This window comes from Notamacropus eugenii, chromosome 1, assembly GCF_028372415.1.
Source record: "Notamacropus eugenii isolate mMacEug1 chromosome 1, mMacEug1.pri_v2, whole genome shotgun sequence".
Lineage (NCBI taxonomy): Eukaryota > Metazoa > Chordata > Mammalia > Diprotodontia > Macropodidae > Notamacropus > Notamacropus eugenii.
This window is the reverse complement of record NC_092872.1, coordinates 317,404,242-317,429,120: the sequence shown is the minus strand read 5'-3', so window position 1 is coordinate 317,429,120 and position 24,879 is coordinate 317,404,242. Positions and strand designations below refer to the sequence as shown.

General features: G+C 37.3%; 1 pseudogene; it reads right to left on the bottom strand.

Annotated features, from left to right (window-relative positions):
- Nucleotides 1–16,110: 16,110 nt before the first annotated feature.
- LOC140525466 (dehydrodolichyl diphosphate synthase complex subunit NUS1 pseudogene) lies at nucleotides 16,111–16,978 on the bottom strand (annotated as a pseudogene).
- Nucleotides 16,979–24,879: the final 7,901 nt, after the last annotated feature.

The window sequence follows — 24,879 nt, the reverse complement described above, 5'->3', positions numbered from 1 at the left end:
TTGCTGTCCCTTCTATTATCTTACCTCTCCTATACCCTATCCCATTACCTTCCTGCATGGTAAAATAGATTTCCATATCCAATTGAGTGTGTTACACCCTCCTTAAGTCAAATTCCATGAGAGTAAGGCTCACTTGTTGCCTTTCATCTACCCCCTCTTCCCCTCAATTGTAAAAGATTTTTCTTCCCTCTTTTCTGTGAGATGATTTCCTACATTCTGCCTCTTCCTTTCTCTTACTCCTAGTACATTCCATTCAACAGTAAGTTTTTTTAGGTATTCTCCCTTCATATTCAGCTCAACTTGTGCCCTCTATCTTTATAAAAAAGCTCATTGAAGAAAATAGCTCTTTAAAAATTAGAATGGAGGAGATGAAAGCTAATGACTTTATGAGAAACCAAGTAATTATAAAAGAAAACAATGAAAAAATAGAAGACAATGTGAAATATCTCATTGGGAAAACAACTGACCTGAAAATAGATCCAGAAGAGAAAATTTAAAAATCATTGGTCTACCTGAAAAACCATGATCAAAAAAGGAGCCTAAATATCCTCTTCCAAGAAATCATAAAGGAAAACTGTCCTGATATTCTAGTACCAGAGGATAAAATAGAAATGGGAAGAATTCACTAATCACCTCCTGAAAGAAATTCCAAAAGGAGATCTTCTAGGAATAATGTAGTCAAATTTCAGAGATTCCAGGTCAAGGAGAAAATATTACAAAGCAAAGAGAAAGAAACAATTCAAGTGCTATGGACATACAATTAGGATTACACAGAATTTAGCAGCTTCTACACTAAGAGATCAAAGGACATGGAATATGATACTCCACAGGTCAAAGGAGACAGGATTAAAACCATGAATCACCTACCCAAAAAAACTGAGTATAAAATTTTAGGGGGAAAAAAGGAATTTCAATGAAATAGAGGACTTCCAAGCATTCTTGTTGAAAAGACCAGAGCTGAATAGAAAATTTGACTTTCAAATATAAGAATTAAGAGAAACATGAAAAGATAAATAGCAAAGAGAAGCCTTAAAGAACTCATTAAAGTTGAATTGTTTACATTCCTACATGGAAAGATGTTATTTGTAACTCATGAGACCTTTTTCAGTGTTATGGTAATTAGAGGGAATATATATTTAGGTGTGTATGAGTATATATGTTAATATAATATATGTGCATGCATATATATGTACATGTGTGTATTTATACATATATACAGACATACACATGTATATGTGTATATATATTTATGTGTGTAATATATATAATGTATTCAGAGGGCACAGAGTGAGCTGAATATGAAGGGAAAATACTTAAAAAAATAAAATTTACTATTGAACGGAACGTACTAAGAGTAAGAGAAAGGGAGAGGTAGAATTTAGCAAATCATCTCACGTCAAAGAGGGAAGAAAGAGTTTTCATAATGGAGGGGAAAAGGGGGGAGATGAAAAGAAATAAGTGAGCCATACTCTTATGGGACTTGGCTTAAGGAGGGAATAACACACTCAACTGGATATGGAAATCGATTTTACCCTTCAGGAAGGCAAAGGGGAAGGGGACAGGAGAGAGAAGATAATAAAAGGGACAGAAAATTGGAGAAAGAGATGATCAGAAGCAAACACTAATGAGGGAAGACAAGTCAAGGGAGAGAATGAAACAAATGGAGGGCAGCACAGGAGAGAGGGAACAAGTGTTTAGTCTTTTCCAACATAAATATTATGGAAGTCTTCTGCATGGCTACACATGTACGACCTACATTGAATTGTTTTCTTTCTCAGTGCTGATAGGAGGGGATGGAGGAAGGGAGAGAATATGGAGCTCAGAACTTTAATTACGAATGTTAAAAAAATTGTTTCAGCATGCAACTGGAAAATAAGATGTACAGGCAATGGGGTATAGAAGTCTATTTTGCCCTACAGGAAAATAGAGGGTAAGAGTTATGGAATAAAGTTGGGTAATGGAAGGGAGGGAAGACTGGAAGAAGGGATGGATGGAGTCCATGCTGTCCTGGAGTGGGGGGTGGAGAAAGATGGGGAGGAAATTTTGAATTCAACTTCTTATGGAAGTAAATGTTAAGAACTGAAAAATAAATAAATTTTATATTTAAAATGATGTTTTTTTCCACTTTGAACTCTGATAGTTTGGGAAATGTATCTTCATCCTGTTTTTATTTCTTATTCTTACTACATTATAAATTGTAATATGAAGAGCTAGGATTTGTTCTCTCTTGAAAAGTGTCTGTGGCTTACTTAGTACATACGTAAGAAATGCTTTTGGATGAATATTACAAAAAAATTAAAATAGACTAACCCAAATGGCAAAATAGGTCCAAAAAGCCAATGAAGAGAAGCATACTTTAAAAAGCAGAATTGTCCAAATGGAGAAGAAGGTCCAAAAGCTCATTGAAGAAAATCATTCTTGAAAAATTAGAACAGAGCATATGGAAGCTAATGACTTCATCAGAAATCAAGAAATTATAAAACACAACCCAAAGAATGAACAGATGTACTGTTAAAACAATTGACCTGAAAATCATTTCCAGGAGAGATAATTTAAAAATTATTGATCTACCTGAAAAGGATGATAAAAAAAGAGCTTAGATATCAGCTTCCAAGAAATTATCAAGTAAAACTGGCTTGATATTCTAGAACTAGATGGTAAAATAGAAATGGAAAGAAATAACTGATCATCTCCTGAAAGAGACCCCAAAAGGAAAGCTGCTATGAGAGTTCCATAGTTCCCAGGCCAAGGAGAAAATATTACAAGTAGTCAGAAAGAAACAATTCAAGTACTGTGAAAATACAATCAGGATAACACAGAATTCAGCAGCTTTACACTTAGAGATTGAAGGACTTGGAATATAATATTTCAGGGGTCAAAGGAGATAGGCTTAAAATCAAGAATCCTCTACACAGTGAAATTGAGTGTAATACTTCAGGGGAAAAATGGAATTGAAATGAAATAAAAGACTTCCAAGCATTCTTGTTGAAAACACCAGAGTTGAATAGAAAATTTGACTTTCAAGTACCAGAATCAAGAGAAACCTGAAAGTGTAAACAGGAACAAGAAGCCATAATGGACTTCTTAAAATGGAGATATTTACATTCCCACGTGGAAAGATGATATTTTTAACTTATGAGACCTTTTTCAATATTAGGGTAGTTAGAGGGAATACACACACATATATACATGTGTGTGTATGTGTATGTGTATATAGGCACATCAACACATATGTATGTGTATATATGTAGGTGTGTATGAATATATATGTATATGTTTTTATATGTGCGCAGGTATGTATATGCACATAAGTGTATTGTGTACGTATATACATACAGATACAATACACCCATGTACATATACATACATAAAAAATAAAATTTACTGTTGAGTCGAAAGGAGTAAGAGAAAGGGAGGGGTAGAATATAGCAAATCATCTCACATAAAAGAGGCAAGAAAGAGCTTTTACAATGGGAGGAAAGAGATGGGAGACGAAAGGTAATTAGTGAACTGTACTCATGGGTTTTGACTTAAGGAGGGAATAACACACATTCAATTGGATACGGAAATTTATTTTGCTCTGCAGGAAGACAGGGGAGAAAGTTGATAGGAGAGGCAAGATAAGAGAAGTGATATCAAATTGGGGAAAGGGATAATCAGAAGCAAACACTATTGTGGGAGGATAGGTCAAGGAGGAAATTTGAATAAAAGGAGGGCAGGATAGGACAGAGGGAACTGTCGTTAGTATTTTGCAACATAACTATTACGGATGTGTTTTGCATGCCTATAAATTAATTTAATTTCTTGCTTTTCTAATAGGGTGAGGGGAGGAGGGAGGAAAGGAGAGACTATGAAATTCAAAGCTTTAGTAATGAATGTAAAAAATTGTTTTAGCACACAACTGGGGAATAAGATGTACAGTCAATGTAGCATAGAAATCTACAAGATTTACATACAAGAAAATAGGAGGGAGGGAAATGGATGACGTAGTGGTAATAGAAGGGAGGACAGATTGAAAGATGGGATGCATGCACAGCTAGGGTGGGGTTTGGGGAGAGATTGGTAGAAATTTTTGAATTCAAATTCTTGTGGAAGCAAATGCTGAGAATTTAAAAATAAATAAATTGCATTTAAAAAAGGTAATCAACTGAAACACGAAAGTACTAGAACAAAATTTATTATGCTTCTGATGAACTAAAAAACAACAAAGTTGGCAATCACGATCTTTGACAAAGCAATGTTTATCGTTGCTTTTCAAGTGATATTAAAAGAGAGATGAGGAAAAAATACATTTTTCTTAAAGATTCAATAACTTATAATACTTGAGAAATTAACGGAAGAGGTAATAAAATTAAATGGAGAAAAGGACAGTCACAATATGACTTGGGAACCTTGAGGTGCTCCTTTGAAATCAAGAGAGATCAAACAAAAAGATTAAAAGAGAACAAACGAAGAATTTGTTTAGAATTTTAGAGAAGCCAAACATTAGATCTCCAGCAATACCTCAAAGGAAATAGAAATGAACGTGTATATTTCTCAGTCATAAAAGTCACTTTTACAAAATTGACAATACAGTAGCCTACAGAAATCTCTCAAAAATTCAGAAAAGCAGACCAACTAAACATACTTTAAGGAACATAACCTAATATGAAATATACTAAAGAAAGCCCTAATAGGGAGAGTATTAAAGTAGATTGGAGACAAAAGAACTAGCTAATCAAAGAAAAAATCAGAAAGGACAATTTGACATTTTACACATGACAAAAATAACATGAAAGAAAAAGACAATGATAAAATAATATAACAAAAATTTTTTTCTGTAGTTATGACTGTCACACAAATTGCTTTTTGTATTGTGAACCTATTCATTGAGTAGTTAATATAAAAAAAATCAACGTATCAAGTACTTAATGAATAGCTACTGAACTGAATTAACTTAGTGATGTCTCTCACTTTCAAGGTTTCATCTAATTATCACTACACAGATGTTATGATATTGATATAGAGTTCCATTCTTACACCTCAAACTGCATCCAGCACATCTCCATCTGAATATCTCACTAATGTCTCAAAATCAATACGTCCAAAACCAAGTTCATTATCTTCTCATAAATCTCTTCCTCTACATTTCACTGTTTCTAACTATATCATAACACTTCAATTTTTCCCATGTTCAAACCTTAAAGTTATCTTTGATTCTTCAACTTTTGTCATGTATTGTTGATTCCATAATAGCATTATTTCATGGATAAGCCTCTAACTCCCAATCCCACTGCCACAACTATAATATTCTCTCTCCCCATCATCCATAAGGACTATTGAAATAACTTTTGTATTAGATCTTACTGTATTTAGTATGAGGCAGCTAGGTGGCTTAGTGGATAGTGCTCTAGATTCGTAGTCAGGAAGACTCAGCTTCCTGTGTTCAAATCTGACCTCAGACACTCACCAGCTGTGTGACCCTGGACAAGTCACTTAACTCAATTTGTCTCAGTTTCCTCAGCTATAAAACGATCTGGAAAAGGAAAAGCAAACCACTCCAATATCTCTGCAAGAAAATCCCAAACGGGATCATGAAGAGTCAGACAGTATTTAAAGCAACGTATTTAGTATCTCTCCTCGTCAATCTCTCCTTCATACCGTTTGTAGACTAGGCCTTTAAAATTCATCATAACAGAACACACCACCACTTTTCTCAAAAACTTTCAATGTTCCGTATTCTTTCCCGAGTGAAATTAAATTCTTTTGACTGGAATTAATTATCCTCCTTCAGTGCCTTCATTTGATACCTTTCCAATCTTCTTTTAGATCTCATCTACAACCTGTGTGTTTGAGGGTGAGAAAAAAGGAAAAAAACACTTTTGGGGTCAGAGGTCCTTGGGCAAATGCATATGTGACCTTGGACAACAACACTGAATTTTAATTTCTTCATGTATAAAAAGAAGGGATTCTAAGTAATTCTCTTCGGTCTATTCTAGTTTTAAATCTAAGATCCTGTAGCCTATTGGTTGTATTCTCAGACTTCTTAAGCTTTTTCCATCCATCACCCATTCAGTGCATCTTAAATTGTGGGTAACAACCTCTATGGGATCTGATCTCACTGGTTAAGAAGTACAGCACCTGATCTGTGCCTTTCCACCTTCTTGTTCATATCATTTCCAGTCCAAGAATGGCATGCTTCCACTTGTTCCACTGGTAAATTCTTGAAACTAGAACTTAGATGTCTTTTCTGAGAAACCTTCGCTGACTCCTTAATCGTTAATGATTATTCTGTCATCTCACACTGCATTTTAATTGAACCACACTAAAGCACTTCTCACTGTGTGCTCTGAGTATCATTAAAAATACTGAAGTTATTTTGGGTTAGTTATCTGTTTATTTCATATATATCTCTGCTAGAGTTTATATTTTATGAGAGTAGGGTCAGTGTCTTATCTAAACTTTGTACTTCATCCAACAATTAAAAGAGTTTTCTGTATGCGACAGACACCTAAATGTTGCAGAACTGCCTGCCATATTTACATCATATTCCTCTCTTCTAGTCTTCAAATATCACCAAAAACTTCAGCTCTTTCACGGATATTTGGCTTTCTGATTGATGAGCGCTCATAATAACTGGTGTGTACTAGACCAGGCTAGGCTAAGAATACCTTGATATCAAGGTATTCAAGACTTTTGCTTTGTTTTGATGGATTCATTTTTAATTGTTCAAAATAATGATGATAATTGTTGATTTTAAAATATGTAACTCATTTGAACCTTGTTGGAACCTGTGATTTTTATTTTTTTTATTTTTTTCTATTTTATTTATTTATTTATTCTGAGTTTTCAACATTCATTTCCACAAAATTGTGAGTTCCAAATTTTCTCCCCATCTCTCCCGTCTCCCCATCTCATAAGGCCTTGCATTCTAATTAACCATTCCCTCAGTATGACCTCCCTTCTATCACACCCCTCCCTTCCCTTATCCCCTTCTTCTCTCTTTTCTTGTAGGGCAAGATAGATTTCTATACCCCGTTACCTGTAGTTTTTATTTCCCAGTTCTACACAAACACAATTCTCAACATTCATTCCTAATACTTTGAATTCCCACTTCTCTCCCTTCCTCCTTACCCACCCATCCCCACTGAGAAGGCAAGCAATTCAATATAGGCTATATATGTGTAGTTTTGGAAAAGACTTCCATAATAGTCATGTTGTGTAAAATTAACTACATTTCTCTCCATCCTATCCTTCCCTCCCCATTTATTCTATTCTCCCTTTTGACCTTGTTCCTCCCCAAAGTGTTTAGGTCTGACTATTCCCTTCTCCCATTTGCCCTCCCTTCTTTCATCCTCCTCACCTCACTTGTCCCCTTCTCCCCTAACCTTCTGTAGTGCAAGATATACTTTCATACCAAACTGAGTGAGCAAGTCATTCCCTCCTTAAGCTGAATGTGAAAAGAGTAAGCTTCCCTTTTCCCATTTCATCTCTTCCCTTTTCTTCTCCACAGAAAAAAACTTTTTCTTGCCTCATTTATAAGTGATAATTTGCCCCATTCCATTTCTCACTTTCTCCTCCCAATACAGTCCTCCCTCAACCCTCAATTTTATTTTTTTAAGTATTATCTTGTCTTATTCAACTCATCCTGTGCTCTGGGGGGAGGGGGGAAGGTAGGGGGGTGTGGATGTGTATAATCCCTCTGACTACCCAAATACTGAGAAAAGTCTCAAAAGTTACAAATATTGTCCAGCCTTGTAGGAATGTGAACAGTTCAACTTTAAAATATCCTTTATGATTTCTCTTTCCTGTTTATCTTTTCATGCTTCTCTTGATTGAAAGTCAGATTTTTCTATTCAGTGCTGGTCTTTTCATCAAGAATGTTTGAAAGTCCTCTAATCCATTGAATGACCATTTTTTCACTCGAAGTATTATACTCAGTTTTGTTGGGTAGATGATTCTTGGTCTTAATCCTAGTTCCTGTGACTTCTGAAGTAGCATATTCTAAACATCCCTGAATGTAGAAACTGCCAGATCCTGCATTATCCTAAGTGCATTTCCACAATACTCCAATTGTTTCTTTCTAGCAGCTTGCAATAATTTCTCCTTGACCTTGGAGCTCTGGAATTTGGCTACAATATTCCTAGGAGTTTCTCTTTTTGGATTTCTTTCAGGAGGTGATTGGTGGATTCTTTCAATATTTATTTTGCCCTCTGGTTCTAAAATATCAGGGCAATTTTTCTTGATAAGTTCATGAAACATGATGTCTAGGCTCCTTTTTGATCATGGCTTTCAGGTAGTCCCATATTTTTTAAATTGTCTCTCCTGGATGTATTTTCCAGTTCTGCTTTTTTCCAATGAGGTATTTCACATTAATTTCTATTTTTTCATTCTTTTGGTTTTGTTTTGTAATTTCTTGGTTTCTCATTAAGTCATTAGCTTCCATCAGCTCCATTCTCATTTTTTAAAAAATTATTTTCTTCAGTGATCTTTTGAAACTCCTTTTCCATTTGGCTATTTCCACTTTTTAACATATTCTTCTCCTCATTGACTTTTTGGACCTCTTTTGCCAATTGAGTTAGCCTATTTTTAAAGATGTTATTTTCTTCAGCATTTTTTGGGTCTCTTTTAGCAAGTTGTTGACTCTCTTTTCATAATTTTCTTGCATCAATCTCATTTCTCTTCCCAATTTTTCCTCCACCTCTCTTACTTGATTTTCAAAATCCTTTTTGAGCTCTTCCATGGCCTGAGATTATTGCATATTTATTTTGGAGGTTTTGGATGCAGAAGCCTTGAGTTACTCTGGTGTTATGCTTTGTTTTTCCTCATTGGAAAGGATGAGGGAAAATACCTTTGAAGCTGATTGTGGCATTTGTGGGTTGAGCAATCTGAGAACTGCTTCTGGTGGCACCTTGCAGCCTGTTTCAGATGCCATGCTGGTCAGATGCCATGCTGGTCATTTGCGCACTGCATGGGTCATCTGTGCACCATGCACTGGACTGGCCATCTGCCGCATTCAAGATTTCAATGAAATAAGATACTCAGAAAACATCCAACACCTAAAAAAGGGAATCTTATTTACTTAAAATAGGGCAAGGAAACTTAAAACAAGGAAAGTATATGCATCAAGGATGCAACATTGATTTATTTAGGCACAACTTTCCTGCCTTTCTATTGTTCATAACAGCCTAACCATCAAAAGTTGAAGGAATTGTAAAGTGACTCAAGTCAACATGGTGGAGAGAAGCCAGGAAGGTGCCTGAGATCTCCCCAGATGATTGCAGAAACAATGTTAAATTAAACCTGTAAATGGATTTTGGAACAGCAGAACCAACAAAAAAAAAAGTGGAGTGAAGCAATTTCGAAGCTTTAGATAACTTACAAGGACTTCAAGAAAAGTCTATTTCACTTAGTGCCGCTAAATTCAGACAGAGTTCAGGAAAGTCAACAAGCACCTCTTATTTGCAGCACAAATCAGCAACTGAGGACCCTCAGTCCTGTATCAGCAGGCCAGCTGTGAACACTCCAGCCCCACTGCCAAAGGCAAATTGAAAGCTTGGAATCCCAGCGAACCCCAAAATTTGGAAGACAAATTGGAAGGTCAGTGGAAAAAGCTTCTAGACCTGTGCAAGAGATAAGAGTGGTCCAGCCACAGCCCCACTTAGGCAAAAGATGTAGGGGAGTCCTCAGCAAACACAGTAGCAGCAGCAGGGGCAGTATCAGTGACTGTTTCTTGAGCTCAATACCCACAAATTTGGGGGGTCACAAGTGTCTGACAGGACACCCCCTTCTCCCCACTGGAAGCAGAGAAACACCTTGACAAAGAACTCAAAAGTCAAGTAATAGACTGGAGAAATGAGCCAAACAGGAAAAACTCAGACTATAGAATCTTACTTTGGTGACAAGGAAGATGAAAACATACAAGAGAGTACAGCCAAGATTGTGAAATGAGAGCAACTACTCACCTAAGCTCTTAGACAAACTCCTTCAGATACTTCGAAAAAGAGAATCTGACCAGATTTCAAGGAGCAGAATCCAATAGGAGACCAGCGATGGCAGATTCACAACCCAGGACAGACTGGAAGGTGGACAGGAAGGATCTGCACCACAGGGCTGGAGGAGCACACGATGCACAACACCCAAATGCCTCCCCACTGTTGCAAGGCTGAGCAGGAAGCCCCAAGTGCTCTGAAGCAGTGGACCCCCTGCAGAATCTGAGGCATATCAGCCCAAGACAGGAGTCCAGTGGAATCGAGGGAGGGACAGTCCCAGAGTACAGTCATCAAAAGCAGGTGCTTCTGAGATTATCAACCCACAGATTAATGTCTGTAAGTCATCCACATGAACTTCTGGGAGTCAAGATGGTGATCGGTAAATGCTCACCCCCTTCACTTGTTGACCTTGAAAGACCCATAAAATATTTCCCAAGACAAATCCTGGAACATTGGGATCAGCAGAAGGGGCAAACAGTCTCTTAGCACTTGAGGTTAGGAAAACTGCAAAGGGAGGTCCCTCTTGCTATAGCTGAAGGGGACCATTGCAGGACTGAAGGAGTCCCAGACAGCCCCACCTCAGCAAAGTGGGAGGATGTCCTAAACCCCAGGGGGATGGAGCCTGCAAGTACCAACACCAGGACACCAGGCATGCCTCAGCACCATAGGGGAATCAAGAAGACACTAGGACAGACAGCATCACCAATCACTGAACTTGCCTATGCTCTAGTTCAGCAGAGAAGACGTGTTCTAGCCAGACTACCTCTCCCCACACTTAACACAGCTAGCTCCAGGGAAACTCTGGGGAAACCCAGAAAGACCTCACTGGCCTCTGGTTTCTCACACCAGCCAGCTCAGCAGCAAGTAAGCTGCAGCATTTTAGCTTCTAGCCAAAAGAACCGGAGGCTACAAAACACAAAGCCTCAAGTTCAAGGCCCAAGAACAGTGGTACAGAGCCCCTTGTACCCTATAAGCAGAGATACACTTTAAAAGCCTAGAAAAGGATGATCATCATCATCATGAGTAAGAAACAAAGCAAAAAAGAAAAGACTATAGAATCTTTCTATGGGAGTAGGACCAAAGCAAAAATATCAAAGAGATCAGCCTTGAGACTGAATTCCCACCTGAAACTTCAGAAGAAAATATGAACTGGCCTGAAGCACAAAGAGCATTCATGGATGACCTGAAGAAGGATTTTGAAAGCCAAACTGGAGAAATAGAAGAAAAACTGGCCAGTGATTTTGAAAATATGAAAAAAGAATTCCCTGAAGAGGACAGCTCCTTAAAAAGGAAAATTGGACAAATGGAAAAAGAAGAAAAAACCCTAATTGGGAAAATTGGAAAAAGGAAGCACAAAAACTAAATGGAGAAAATAACTCCTCAAAAGAAATAATTGGACACCATCTGTCCAATTATTCCTTTTAAGGAGATACAAAAGTTAACTGAAGCAATCAATTTGATAAGGATTAGAATTGGGAAATTAGAAGCTCATGACTATACGTGACAAAAAGAATCAGTCAAACAGAATCTAAAGAATGAAAAGATAGAAGAAAAATGTAAAATATCTAATTGGAAAAACAATTGACCTGGAAAATACATTCAGGAGAGAAAAATCTAGGAATTATTGGTCTACCAGAAAGCCATGATGAAAAAAGAGCCTGAACAATATCTTCCAAGAAATCGTGGAGGAAAACTGCCCAGAAGTGCTAGATCTAGAGGGCAAAATGGTCATCGAAAGAATCCGCCATTCACCTCCAGAAAGGGACCCCAAACTCAAAACACCAAGGAATACCGTTGCCAAATTCCAGAACTATCAAGTGAAGGAGAAAATACTACAGGCAGCCAACAAGGAAACATTCAAATATCGAGGAGCTAAAGTCAGAATCACACAGGACCTTGCAGCTTCTACACTAAAAGACTGACGGAATTGGAATATGATATTCCATTAGGAAAAGAAGTTGGGACTACAACCAAGGATCAATTGCACAGCAAAGTTGACCATATTATTTCAGACAAGGAGATGGACATTCAAGGAAATGAAGGATTTCCAGACCTTCCTGATGAAAAGGACATAACTCAATAGAAAATTCGATCATCAAACGCAAGTCTCAAGAGAAGCATAAACAGGTGAATGGGGGGGAAAGTTTGTTATTCTCTATAGGCATACTGTTTACATGCTTATAAGGGAAGATGATAATTGTTATTCTTGAGAGTTGTATATTTATAGTGGTGTGTAAGCAGGATACACATAGATACAGGGAGTGGGTATAAAGTAAATGATGTGATGATAAAAATGTGATTTAAGGGTGCAAAGGGATTGTAACAGGGCATGTGAAAAGGAGGAGGCAGAAAATGGTAAATTACATCACAAGAAGTGGTAAAAAATCATATTGCAGTAGAGGGAAAGAGAGGAGAGAGATGAACATTGTTTGAAATTTCTCTCATCTCATTTGATTCAGGGTGGTAACAAAGAATTTAATTAAGCAAATAAATCTAACTAGGTCCAAAGGCAGTAGGAGGGGAAGGGGGAGAGAAAATGAAGGGGAGGCCAAAGGAGGGGAACAAGTAGTAAGGGTAAAGGGGAGTAAAAGGGAGGGGGGAAGAAAAAAGGAAGGGAAGACTGAGGAAGGTAGTGGTCAATAATTAAAACTCTATTGTGGAGGAGAAGGGAGAACTGAAACCACAAACGAGGGGAAAGAGGATGGAGGGAAGGACACAGATAGTAACCATAAGGAGATGGATAGCAGGATGGACTAAAACCCATAATCCAACAATATACTATTTACAAGAAAGACATTTGAAGTGGGGGGGGGGGGGGAGATACACACAGGGCAAAGGTAAAAGTTTGGAGTAAAATATATTGTGCTTCATCTGCTGTAAAAAAAAAAAAAAAAAAAAAAAAAAGAGGCAGCAGTCCTAATCTCAAACACAACCAAAGCAGAAGTAGATCTAATCAAAAGAGATAAGGAAGGGAACTATATCCTGCTAAAAGGCACCATAGAAAGCAAAGCAATATCATTACAAAACATATATGCTCCCTGTGATATAGCATCCAGATTCTTAGAGGAGAAGTTAAGGGAGGTACAGGAGGAAATAGGGAGCAAAACTATACTAGTGGGGGACGTGAATGTCCCCCTCTCTGAACCTGATAAATCTAACGTCAAAATACACAAGACAAGAGTTATGGAGGGGAATAAAACTCTGGATAAGGTAGATATGATAGATCTCTGGAGAAAACTGAATGAGGATAGAAAGGAATATACCTTTTTCTCAGTGGTTCATGGCACATATACAAAAATTAACCATGTACTGGGGCTTAAAAACCTCATAGTTCAGTGCAGAAAGGCAGAGTTAGTGAATGCATCCTTTTCAGATCATAATGCAATAAAAATTATATGTAATCAATGGCCATGAAAATAGAGACCAAAAATTAATTGGAAACTATATAATCTAGTAATCCCAAAGGATGAGTGTGTTAAACAACATATCACAGAAACAATGAACAGCTTCATTCAAGAGAATGACACTAATGAGACAAGCTAGCAAATCTTATGGAATACTACAAAAGTAGTTCTTAGAGGATATTTTATATCTTTTAATGCCTACATGAATAAAATAGAGAAAGAGAAAATCAATGAATTGGGCATGCAGCTGAAAAAAGTCGAAAAAGAACAAATTGAAAATCTTCAAGGAAATATCAAATTAGAAACACTGAAAACCAAAGGAGAGATTAATAAAGTTGAAATTACAATACCATTGAACTAATAAATAAAACTAAGAGTTGGTTTTATGAAAAAGTCAATAAAATTAATAAACTTTGGGCCATTTGATTAAAAAAAAAGAAAGAAGAAAACCAAATTACCAATATCAAAAATAAAAAGGGTGAACTCACCTCCAATGAGAAGGAAATTTAAGCAATAATTAGAAATTACTTTGCTAAACTGTATGCCCATAAATTCAACAATCTAAATGAGAAGGATGATTATTTTAAAAAATATAAATTGCCTAGATGAGCAGAAGGGAAGTTGAATATTTAAATAACCCCATTTCAGTAAAATAAATTGAATAAGACATTAATGAACTCCCTAGGAAAAAATCTCCAGGGCTGGATGGATTTACAAGTGAATTCTACCAAACATTTAAAGAATAATGAATTCCAATACTATATAAACTATTTGAGAAACTAGGGGAAGAAGGAGTCCTCCCAAATTCTTTTTATGATACAAATATGGTTCTGATACCTAAACCAGGAGAAGCCAAAACAAAGAAAGAAAATTATAGACCAATTTCTCTAATGAATATAAAAGCGAGAATTTTAAATAAGATTTTGGCAAAAAGAATACAGCACCTTTTCATGAGAATAATACATTATGATCAGGATTGGATTTATACCAGGAGTACAGGGCTGGTTCAATATTAGGAAAACTTAACATTATTGATCATATCAGAAATAAAACTGACAGAAACCAAATGATTATCTCAGTAGCTGCAGAAAAAGCTTTTGACAAAATACAACACCCATTCCTACTGAAAACACTGGAGAACATAGGAACAAATGGAACTTTTCTTTTTTTTTTTCACTTCTTAATAGATTTTATTTCAAGTGTGTTTTCAAATCATATGTGGGGATTTCATTACCCATTGCTGAAATACATTTATTCTTCATAGCTTCAGAACTTGATGAACAATTACAGACCATGCTCAGTGAACCCAGTCTTCAACTACTACTTCACAGGTGTCTGAAATCTAAATTTTAAATAATAGCCCTAATCTAAATGTACAATTCCAATGCAAATATTGTACATTTGTAGACAGGTTCTCCCCCAAACTAACACAGAAATACAAACGGTGACTTATGCCTAATTTAAGAGCAGAAGTGAGGGAAGAGGCAATGATTATATGCCCAAAAAATGATATTCGTAGATTTAAAAATAAAAGGAAAGCAGTGCTATTTTTTCTTTCAATAAACAAAATACCTAAGCTCAATCTTTTTGTCGACTTTGGTAATATTTAACTCCTTCAAGAGGTTTCAGTCCTTTAAAAAAAAAATTCCAATTAATGCCATATAAAAACTGTTGTTCCATTCATAGGAAATTAAATATGCTTCTCCAAGGAGGAAAGAATTCTGAAGATGTTGGATCACTTCTGGAGGAGATACCAGCTGTCTTTGTTAATTTTCCCCACTTGTTTTCTATTCATACATAGACAGTTAGACATTTTAAGTCATATCAAAACTGGTTGCTGCTTTAAAAACTACCCCTAAAACAAGAAGAGATCAAAGCTGTTTTTTCTAGTCTTAGGGAGCTTACTATCCCTTCATTTCTCTAATTATTGCTGGACAACCACTTCCTTTTGGAAAACATTTTAGGAATAATTTTTCAACTTTTTATTTCCAAAGTAGCAAAATATTTTTGTCTCTGACTTTCACAGACCATACCATAAACAAGCACACCAGGCCAAGGGCTCTAAAATGATGCCGCTGCTTCACAATGCAGTAAGGGACAGGAATGGATGGACATCTGATGACAGGTCATATTCCCTCTTTACTCCAAAGGCGCATGCTTATAACATGTGAGCAACATGCCATACTTATAGGCTGGAGAGTTCTCAAACTTAGAATGTTTCCACTTAATACAGTCAATACATTATTTTTAAAACTTAAAATTTTGGTCACTAGGGAGAAAACCCACCAAACCCTGCTTCTCGCCTCCCTCCTTCCAAGTCCCCAAACAATAACCAAACAGCTTCAATCATTCTTCCTCTGCCCTCCCCACTAAAATAGGGAAGAGATAGAGGCTGAAGCCTTAGAGAAACCTATATTTCACACTTGGATAGTGTCATTTTCTCAGAGCTGCAGGTCTATATAGTTCCTTCTCCAATACTTCCTATTTATAAATTTACTTTCATTTATAAGTTTTCATTTATAAATTTTCATTTATAAATTTACAATCGCATGCACACACACACGCACACACGCACACACTCGCTCTCATGTAAGACACTTTTTTGAGTCTGTAGATAAATTATGAGGAGGATTGTGAACTGGAAGTATACAGAATTGATCACAGGTGCTTGTAAACATTACAATCCCTTGGCTCCTTTCCTCCAAAAGCTTGAATTCAAGGAGTGCAATCAATGCTCACTTTCCCAAATATTGCTCACAGACTGCATACCGACGAAAGGCAGAGAAAAAGTCCTCAAAACTGATGTTTAGGTGTGAAGGCAGAGATAATCTCAGTCAATCTAATGTGCCAGGGAAGATATCCCAATGTGCTGTCCACAGGACAAAACTTCAATACTAAATCGTTGTCAGGGAAACCATTCAAACTAAGTGAATTGTCTAAAACATTCATATCCATATCTGTGGATCTCTTTTGCTGTTGAGCTACCAACTGGCAAAAGTCTCAAGCAGCTCTCACAATATCTTCTTTTCCATCTTCTGGAGACAGCATCTTTGCTGATGATTAGCAATTTAAAACTTGATCTTCTTTGTCGTTACTATTCCCAAACTCTGGTGAGTATTTGGGACAATCTAAGCCCAGGAGTTCTTGTTGCTGTTTTAAAATTTCATCCATCAGTCTGGAATTATTCCTTTTGAAAACACCTTGGTGGTTGTAGATGCTGATGTAGGAGATGCCCACGGCCATGTCTGAGAAGGTGGGCTCCTCCTCCTCCATGACCACCAAGCCCATGTGCACGGGCAACTTCTCCAGAAACTTGCTGTCCGAGCATCAGCGAAGCCAGGGGTGGGTGGCGGCAGAGGCCTCGCTAGGCACCCCGTGGCAGTGGGCATGATGGTGATGGTGGTGGTGGTTCCTGCCCGCAACCGGGGACTTGCTGAAGGTAAAGCCGGGCGGCACTAGGACCGTGGAGAAGGCGGCTAGGCAACACTTCTGCCAGATCCTGTTCCAGGTGCAGAAGCCGACTCCAAGCCAAGACCGGAGCATGGGGTGGAGGCACAGCAGAGCGTGCAGCACGCGTCACAACAACTCATACAGCCCAGTCATGCTAGCAAAACTCGGGGCCCTTCAGCCACTGCTGCCCCAGGCCCTCCTCCCCTCCCACTCTAGCCACCGCTGCTGTGGTAGCCACACCTGCGGTGCGAGGGCCACTTATCCTCGCCAGCGCAGGCACGAGCCATCTCCAGACATCCCCCCACCCCTCCTCCGCCGAGTCCCTAGCTACTGCCAATATCTCACTTCGCCCCCACCGCCATCTTCCCCCTTCCACAAATGTAACTTTTCATTAAAAAAATGCGCAATATCTTCCTAAAACCTTAAGCAAGCATGATATGCAATGGGGATACGCTAGATGCATTTCCAATAAGATCAGGAATGAAACATTATCACCACTATTATTCAATATGGTACCAGAAATGTTAGGTGTAGCAATAGAAGCAGAAAAGGAATTGAACGAATTAGTATAGGTAAAGGAGAAACTAAGTTATCACTCTTTGCAGATGCTATGATGATATACTTAGAGAATTCCAAAGAATCAAGTAAAAAACTACTTGAAATAATAAACAGCTTTGGGAAAGCTGCAGGTTACAAAATAAATCCACACAAATCTTCTGCATTTCTGTATATTACTAACAAAGTCCAACAGCAAGAGATAGAAAGAGAAATCCTATTTAAAGCTAGGATGGACACTAGAAAATATTTGGGAGACTACCTGCCAAAACAAACCTAGGGACTATATGAGCACAATTCCAAAACATTTTTCGAACACATAAAGTCAGATCTAAGTAAGTGGAAAAATATCAGTGGATCATGGGTAGGTCAAGCCAACATAATAAAAATGATAATTCTACCCAGATTAATTTGCTTGTTCAGTGCCATACCAATCAAACTGTCAGATAATTGTTTTCTAGAGCTAGAAAAAATGTCAAAATTCATCTGGAAGAACAAAAGCTCCAGAGTCAAGGGAACTAATGAAAAGAAATGCTAGGGACGGTGGCCTCGCTCTACCAGTTCTCAAATTGTAAAATAAAGCAACAACTATCAAAATCACTTGGTAATGGCTAAGAAACAGAGGGATAGACCAGTGGAATAAGTTAGGTACTCAAGACATTGTAGTCAATGAAAATAGCAATCTACTGTTTGATAAACACAAGGACCACAGTTTCTGGGATAAGAACTCACTGTTCTACAAAAAATGCTGGGAAAACTGGAAAACAGTGTATCAGAAACTGGACTTTTATTACATATAATTTGTATTGCATTATGGTCTGAGAAGGATGCATTCACTCTCTCTGCCTTTCTGCAGTGAATTGTGACGTTTTTATTCCCTAGTACATGGTCAATTTTTGTATATGTGCCATGTACTCCAGAGACAAAGGTATATTCCTTTCTATTCTCATTCAATTTTCTCCAGCTATCTATCCTATCTATCTTATCCAGAGTTTTATTCACCTCCTTAACTTCTTTCTTGTTTATTTTGATGTTAGATTTATCAAGTTCAGAGAAGGGGAGGTTGAGGTCCCCCAGTAGTATAATTTTGCTGTCTATTTCTTGCTGTACCTCCCTTACCTTCTCCTCTAGGAATCTGGATGCCATACCACTTGGAGCATATATGTTTAGTAATGGTAATGCTTTGTTTCCTATGGTGTCTTTTAACAGAATATAGTTTCCTTCCTTATCTCTTTTGATTAGATCTATTTCTGCTTTTTGTTTTGTATGAGATTAGGATTGCTATCCCTGCTTTTTTAGATCAGATGAAGGACAATATATTCTGCTCCAACCTTTACCTTTACCCTGCATATATCCACCCATTTCAAGTGTGTTTCTTGTGAACAACATATTGTTGGGTTATGTTTTTTAATCCATTCTGCTATCCATCTCCTTTTTTGGAAGAGTTCATCCCATTCACCTTCACAATTATGATTACTATCTGTGTCTTTCCCTCCATCCTCTTTTCCCCATTTGTGATTTTAGTTCTCCCTTATCCCTTCCCCGCCGCAATGGAGTTTTAATTTTTGAACACCACCTTCCTCAGTTTTCCCTTTCTTCTTTCAGCCACCCTCCCTTTTACTCCCCTTTACCCTTACTACTTTCCCCTTCTCTTTTAGCCTCCCCTTCCTTTTCTTTTCCCCTTCACCTCCTACTGCCTATAGAGCTAGTTAGATTTATATCCTTAACTGAGTTTGTTGCTCCCTCCTTGAATCAAATCCAATGAGAGTAAATATCAAACAGTGCTCATCGCCCGTCCCTCTTTCCCTCTACTGTAATATAATTTTGTGACTCTTCATGGGATGTAATTTACCATTTTCTGCCTCCTCCTTTTCACATCTCCCATTACAATCCCTTTGCACCCTTAAATCACATTTTTATCATTATATCATTTCCTTTGTACCCTCTCCCTCTATCTATGTATATCCTTTGTATATATCATGATATAACAATTTTCCAGAATAACAAGTATCATCTTTTTTAGGGATGTAAGCAGTATCCCCATATTTAACAACAAATTTTCCCCTATTTACCTTCTTATGCCTCTCTTGAGAATTGTGTTTGAAGGTCAAATTTTCTATTGAGTTCTGGTCTTTTCATCAGGAAGGTCAGGAAATCCCTTATTTCATTGAATGTCCATCTCCTTACCTGAAATATTATGCTCAACTTTGCTGGGAAACTGATGCTTCATTGTAGTCCCAGCTCTTTGTCTTATGGGACATCATATTCCAATACCTTCAATTTTTCATGTAGATGCTGCAAGATACTTTCTGATACTGACTGTAGTTCCTCGATATTTGAATTGTTTCTTTCTGGCTGCCTGTAATATTGTCTCCTTCATCTGGTAGTTCTGGAATTTGGCAAAGATATTCCTTGGTGTTTTGAGTTAGGGATTTCTTTTGGGAGGTGAACTACGGATTCTTTTGATGACTATTTCGACTTCTGTATCTAGGATTTCTGGGCAGTTTTCCTTGATGATTTCTTGGAAGATATTGTCCAGGCTCTTTTTTTATTGTGGCTTTCTGGTAGACCAATAGTTCTTAGATTTTCTTTCCTGGATCTATTTTCCAGTTCACTTATTTTTCCAATTAGACATTCTACATTTTCTTCTATCTTTTCATTCTTTAGATTCTGTTTGACTGATTCTTGATGGCTCATGGAGTCTTTAGCTTCTACTTGCCCAGTTCAACTTTTTATCAAATTGTTTTTTTCTCTTAACTTTGAATCTCCTTTTCCAAGTGTCCAATTGTTCCTTTCAAGGAGTTATTTTCTCCATTCAGTTTTTGTGCTTCCTTTTCTATTTGTCCAACTTTGCCAGTCATGTTTTGCACTTCCTTTTCCATTTGTCCAGTTTTCCCAGTTAGGTTTTGTGCTTCCTTTTCTTTTGTCCAATTTTCCTTTTAAGTTCGTCTTTGACTCCTTTTCTCATAATTTTAAAATCATTGGTGAGGGTTTTTTTTTCTATTTCTCTAATTTGTCTTTTAAAATCTTGATTCAGCTCTTCCAGGAATACTCTTTGTGCTTCAGAGCAGTTCATATTCCCTTCTGAAGTTTCAGATGGGTGTGCAGTCTCAATGATGAACGCTTTTGTATTTGTGTTTTTGTCCTTGTCCCCTTAGAAAGGTTCTATGGTCTTCTCTTTTTTGTTTTGCTTCTTACTCATCATGATGATGATCACCCTTTTCTTGGCTTTTAAAGTATATCTCTGCTTATGGAGCACAAAGGGCTCTGTCCCACAGTTCTTGGACCTTCAGTTTAAGACATTGTGTGTTGTGGCCTCAGGTTCTTTCAGCTAGAAGCTAAAATGCTGCAGCTTACCTGGTGTTTAGCTGGCTGCTGTGAGAAAGCAGAGGACAGGTGAAGTGTTTCTGGGTTTCACCAGAGTTGTCCTGGAGCTAGCTGTACTAAGGGTTGGGGAGGGGTAGTCTGCCTACAGCATGTCTTCTCAGATCTGCAAGAGCATAGGCAAACTCAGTTCTTGTTGATCCCAGCTACCCTAGTGTCTTCCCAATTCCACTGGGGTGCTGAGGCATTCCTGGGGTCCTTGTGTTGGAGGTTGTTTGGGCTCCACTCCCCTGGGCCTCTGGATCTCCTCCCTGTTTGCTGTGCTGGCACTGTCTGGGACAGCTCTGGCCCTGCACTGGTCCCCTTCAGTCACAGCAAATGGGACCCTGCTTAGCAATTTTCCTAGCCTCATGTGCTAAAAGACTGTTTAACTTTCTGGTGATCCCACTGTTACCGAATTTTTCTAGGGAAATATTTTATGAGTCTTTCAAGGTCAATAAGTGAGGGGGAGACCATTTACCAATCACTCTGCCATCTTGCCTCCAGAAGTTCAAGTAGTTGACTTATGATAGGCATCGGTGTTATATTTGGTCAAAAGCTTTTTCTGCATATATTGTGATAACATTTAGTTTCTGTTAGTTTTGTTTTTGATATGATCAATAATGTTAATAGTTTTCCTAATATTGATCCAGCCCTGCATTACTGGTATAAATCCTGCTTGATTGTAATGTATTATTCTCGTGACAACTTACTGTACTCTTTTTGCTAAAATCATATTTAAAATTTTTGCATCTGTATTCATTAGAGAAATTGGTCTTAATTTTCTTTCTCTGTTTTGGCTCTTCTTGGATTGAATATCAAAACCATATTTGTATCATAAAACAATTTGAGATGACTCCTTCCCCAGTTTTCCCAAAGAGTCTATATAGTTTTGGAATTAACTATTCTTTAAATGTTTGACAGAATTCACTTGTGAATCCCTCTGGTCCTGGAGATTTTTTCCTACGGATTTCATTGATGGTTTGTTCAATCTCTTTTTCTGAGATGGGGCTATTTAAGTATTCGAATTCCTCTTCTCTTAGCCTGGGCAATTTATATCTTCTAAAATAATCATTTATCTCCTTTAGATTGTTGAATTTATGGGCATACAGTTGGGCAAAGTAATATCTTATTATTGTTTTAATTTCCTCCTTATGGGATCTGAGTTCACACTTTTCAATTTTGATATTGGTAATTTGGTTTTCTTCTTTTTTTAATCAAATTGATCAAAGGTTTATCAATTTCATTGCTTTTTTTCATAAAACCAACTCTTAGATTTATTTATTAGTTCAATAGTTTTCTTAATTTCAATTTTATTAATCTTTCCTTTGGTTTTCAGTATTTCTAATTTGGTATTTACCTGGGAATTTTCAATTTGTTCTTCAGGCTTTTTCAGCTGCATGCTCAATTCATTGATCTCCTTTTTCTCTATTTTATCCAGGTAGGCACTCAAAGACATAAGACTTCCCTGAAGACCTGTTTTTGCAGTATTCCATAAAATTTGGTATGTTTTCTCATTATTGTCATTCTCTTGAATGAAGTTGTTGATTAATTCTGTAATTTGTTGCTTAACTCATTCATTCTTTAGGATTAGATTGTTTAGTTTCCCATTAGTTTTTGGTTTATGTTTCCATGGCCTTTGATTACATATAAGTTTTATAGCATTATGATTTGAGAAGGATGTATTGACTATCTCTGCCTTTCTGCACTGGAATGTGAGGTTGTTATGCCCTAGTACAAGGTCAGTTTTTATATATGTGCCATGTACTGCTGAGAAAAAGATATATTCCTTTCTACCCCATTCAGTTTTCTCCAGAGATCTATCATATGTACCTTATCCAGAGTTCTATTCACCTCCTGACTTCTATTTTGTTTATTTTGAGGCTAGATTTACCAAGTTCACAGAAGGAGAGTTTGAGGTCCCCCACTAGTATAGTTTTACCGTCTATTTCTTGCCGTACCTCCTTTAACTTCTCCTCCAAGAATTTGGATGCTATACCACTTGGAGCATATATGTTTAGTAATGATAATGCTTTGTTTTCTGTGGTGTCTTTTAGCACAATATAGTTTCCTTCCTTATCTCTTTTGACTATATCTTTTCCTGCTTTTGCCTTGTCTGAGATTATGATTGCTACCCCTGCTGTTTTTATTTCAGCTGAAGCACAAAAAATTCTACTCCAACCTTTTTACATTTACCTTATGTGTATCTCCCCGTTTCAAATGTGTTTCTTGTAAACAACATATTGTTGGATTATGGTTTTTAATCAATTCTGCTATCAGTCTCTGTTTTATGGAAGAGTTCACCCCACTCACATTTACAGTTGTGATTACTATCTGTGTCTTTCTTTCCATGCCCTTTCCCATTGTTTGTGCTTTTAGTTCTCCCTTTTTCCTTTCCCTCCACAACTGAGATTTAATTTTTGACCACTGCCTCCCTCAGTCTTCCTTCCCTTCTTTCATCCCCCAACCTTTTAATCCCCTTTTCCCTTACTACTTCTTCCCTCCCTTTTTTAGCCTCCCCTCCCTTTTCTTTCCTCCTTCCCCTCCTACTGCCTATAGAGGTAATTCTGTTTCCATACTTGACTTAGTTTGTTGTACCCTCCCTGAATCTAATCAGATGAAAGTACCTCTCAAGCAATGCTCTCATTCCTCCCCTCTTTCCCTCTACTGTAATATATTTTTGTGCCTCTTCCTATGATGTAATTCATTTTTTCTGCCTCTTTCTTTTCAACTCTCCCCTTAGGATCCCAATTGCACCCTTTGCTATCCTCACATCATATACTTTATACCCACTCCCTCTAGCTACATATATCCCTTTTACATTTCATAGTAAATATACAATTCTCAAGATTAACAAGTATCTGCTTCCTTTGTAGGGATGTAAACGGTTTGCCCATATTGTGTAACAAGTTTTTTCCCCTCTGTTTTTCTTTTTATGCCTCTCTTGAGACCTCCCTTTGAAGATCAATTTTTCTATTGAGTTCTGGCCTTTTCATCAAGAAGGTGATCCCTTATTTCATGTAATGTTCATCTCCTTGCCTGAAATATTACTCTCAGCTTTGCTGGGTAATTGATGCTTCGTTGTAGTCCCAGCTCCTTTGCCTTATGGAATATCATATTCCAATTCGCTTGATCCTTTAATGTAGAAATGGCAAGGTCTTGTGTGATCTTGATGGTAGCTCTTCGATATTTGAATGCTTTCTTTCTGGCTGCATGCAGTATTTTCTCCTTCACTTGTTAGTTCTGGACTTTGGCAATGATATTCCTTGGTGTTTTTAGTTTGGGGTCCCTTTCAGGAGGTGAACAGTGGATTCTTTCAATGACTATTTAGCCCTCTGGGTGTAGGTCTTCTGGGCAATTTTCCTTAATGATTTCTTGGATGATACTGTTCAGGTTCTTTTTTTCATCATGGCTTTCTTGCACACCAAAAATCCTTAGATTTTCTCTCCTGGATTTATTTTCCAGGTCAATTGTTTTTCCAATGAGTTATTTTACATTTTCTTCCATCTTTTCAATCTTTAGATTCTGTTTGACTGATTCTTGATGTCTCATAGATTCATTAGCTTCTACCTGTCCAGTTCTATTTTTTATCAAATTATTTTCTTCAGTTAACTTTTGCAACTCCTTTTCCTTCTGTCAAATTGTTTTTTAAGGAGGTATTTTCATCAGTTAGGCTTTGTGCTTCCTTTTTGATTTGTCCGATTTTCCTTTTTTTTAAGGAGCTATTCTCTTCAGGGAATTCTTTTTTCATATTTTTTAAATCATTGGCCAGTTGTTTTTTTTCTGTTTCTCTAATTTGGGTTTTTACATCCTTCCAGAGCTCTTCCAAGAAGACTCTTTGTGCTTCAGATCAGTTCATATTTCCTTCTGAAGTTTCAGATGGGAGTACAGTCTGAATGCTGACCTCTTTGGTATTTGTGTTTTGGTCCTCGTCCCCATAAAAAGATTCTATGGTGTTTTCTTTTGTCCTTTGCTTCTTACTCATGATAATAATCATATTCCTGGCTTTTAAAGTAGATCTCTGTGTCTGTGGCTCAAGGAGCTCCATTCCATAGTTCTTGTGCCTAAAACTTGAAGCTTTGTGTGTTGTGGCCTCTGATTCTTTCAGCTAGAAACTAAAATTCTGCTGCTTACCT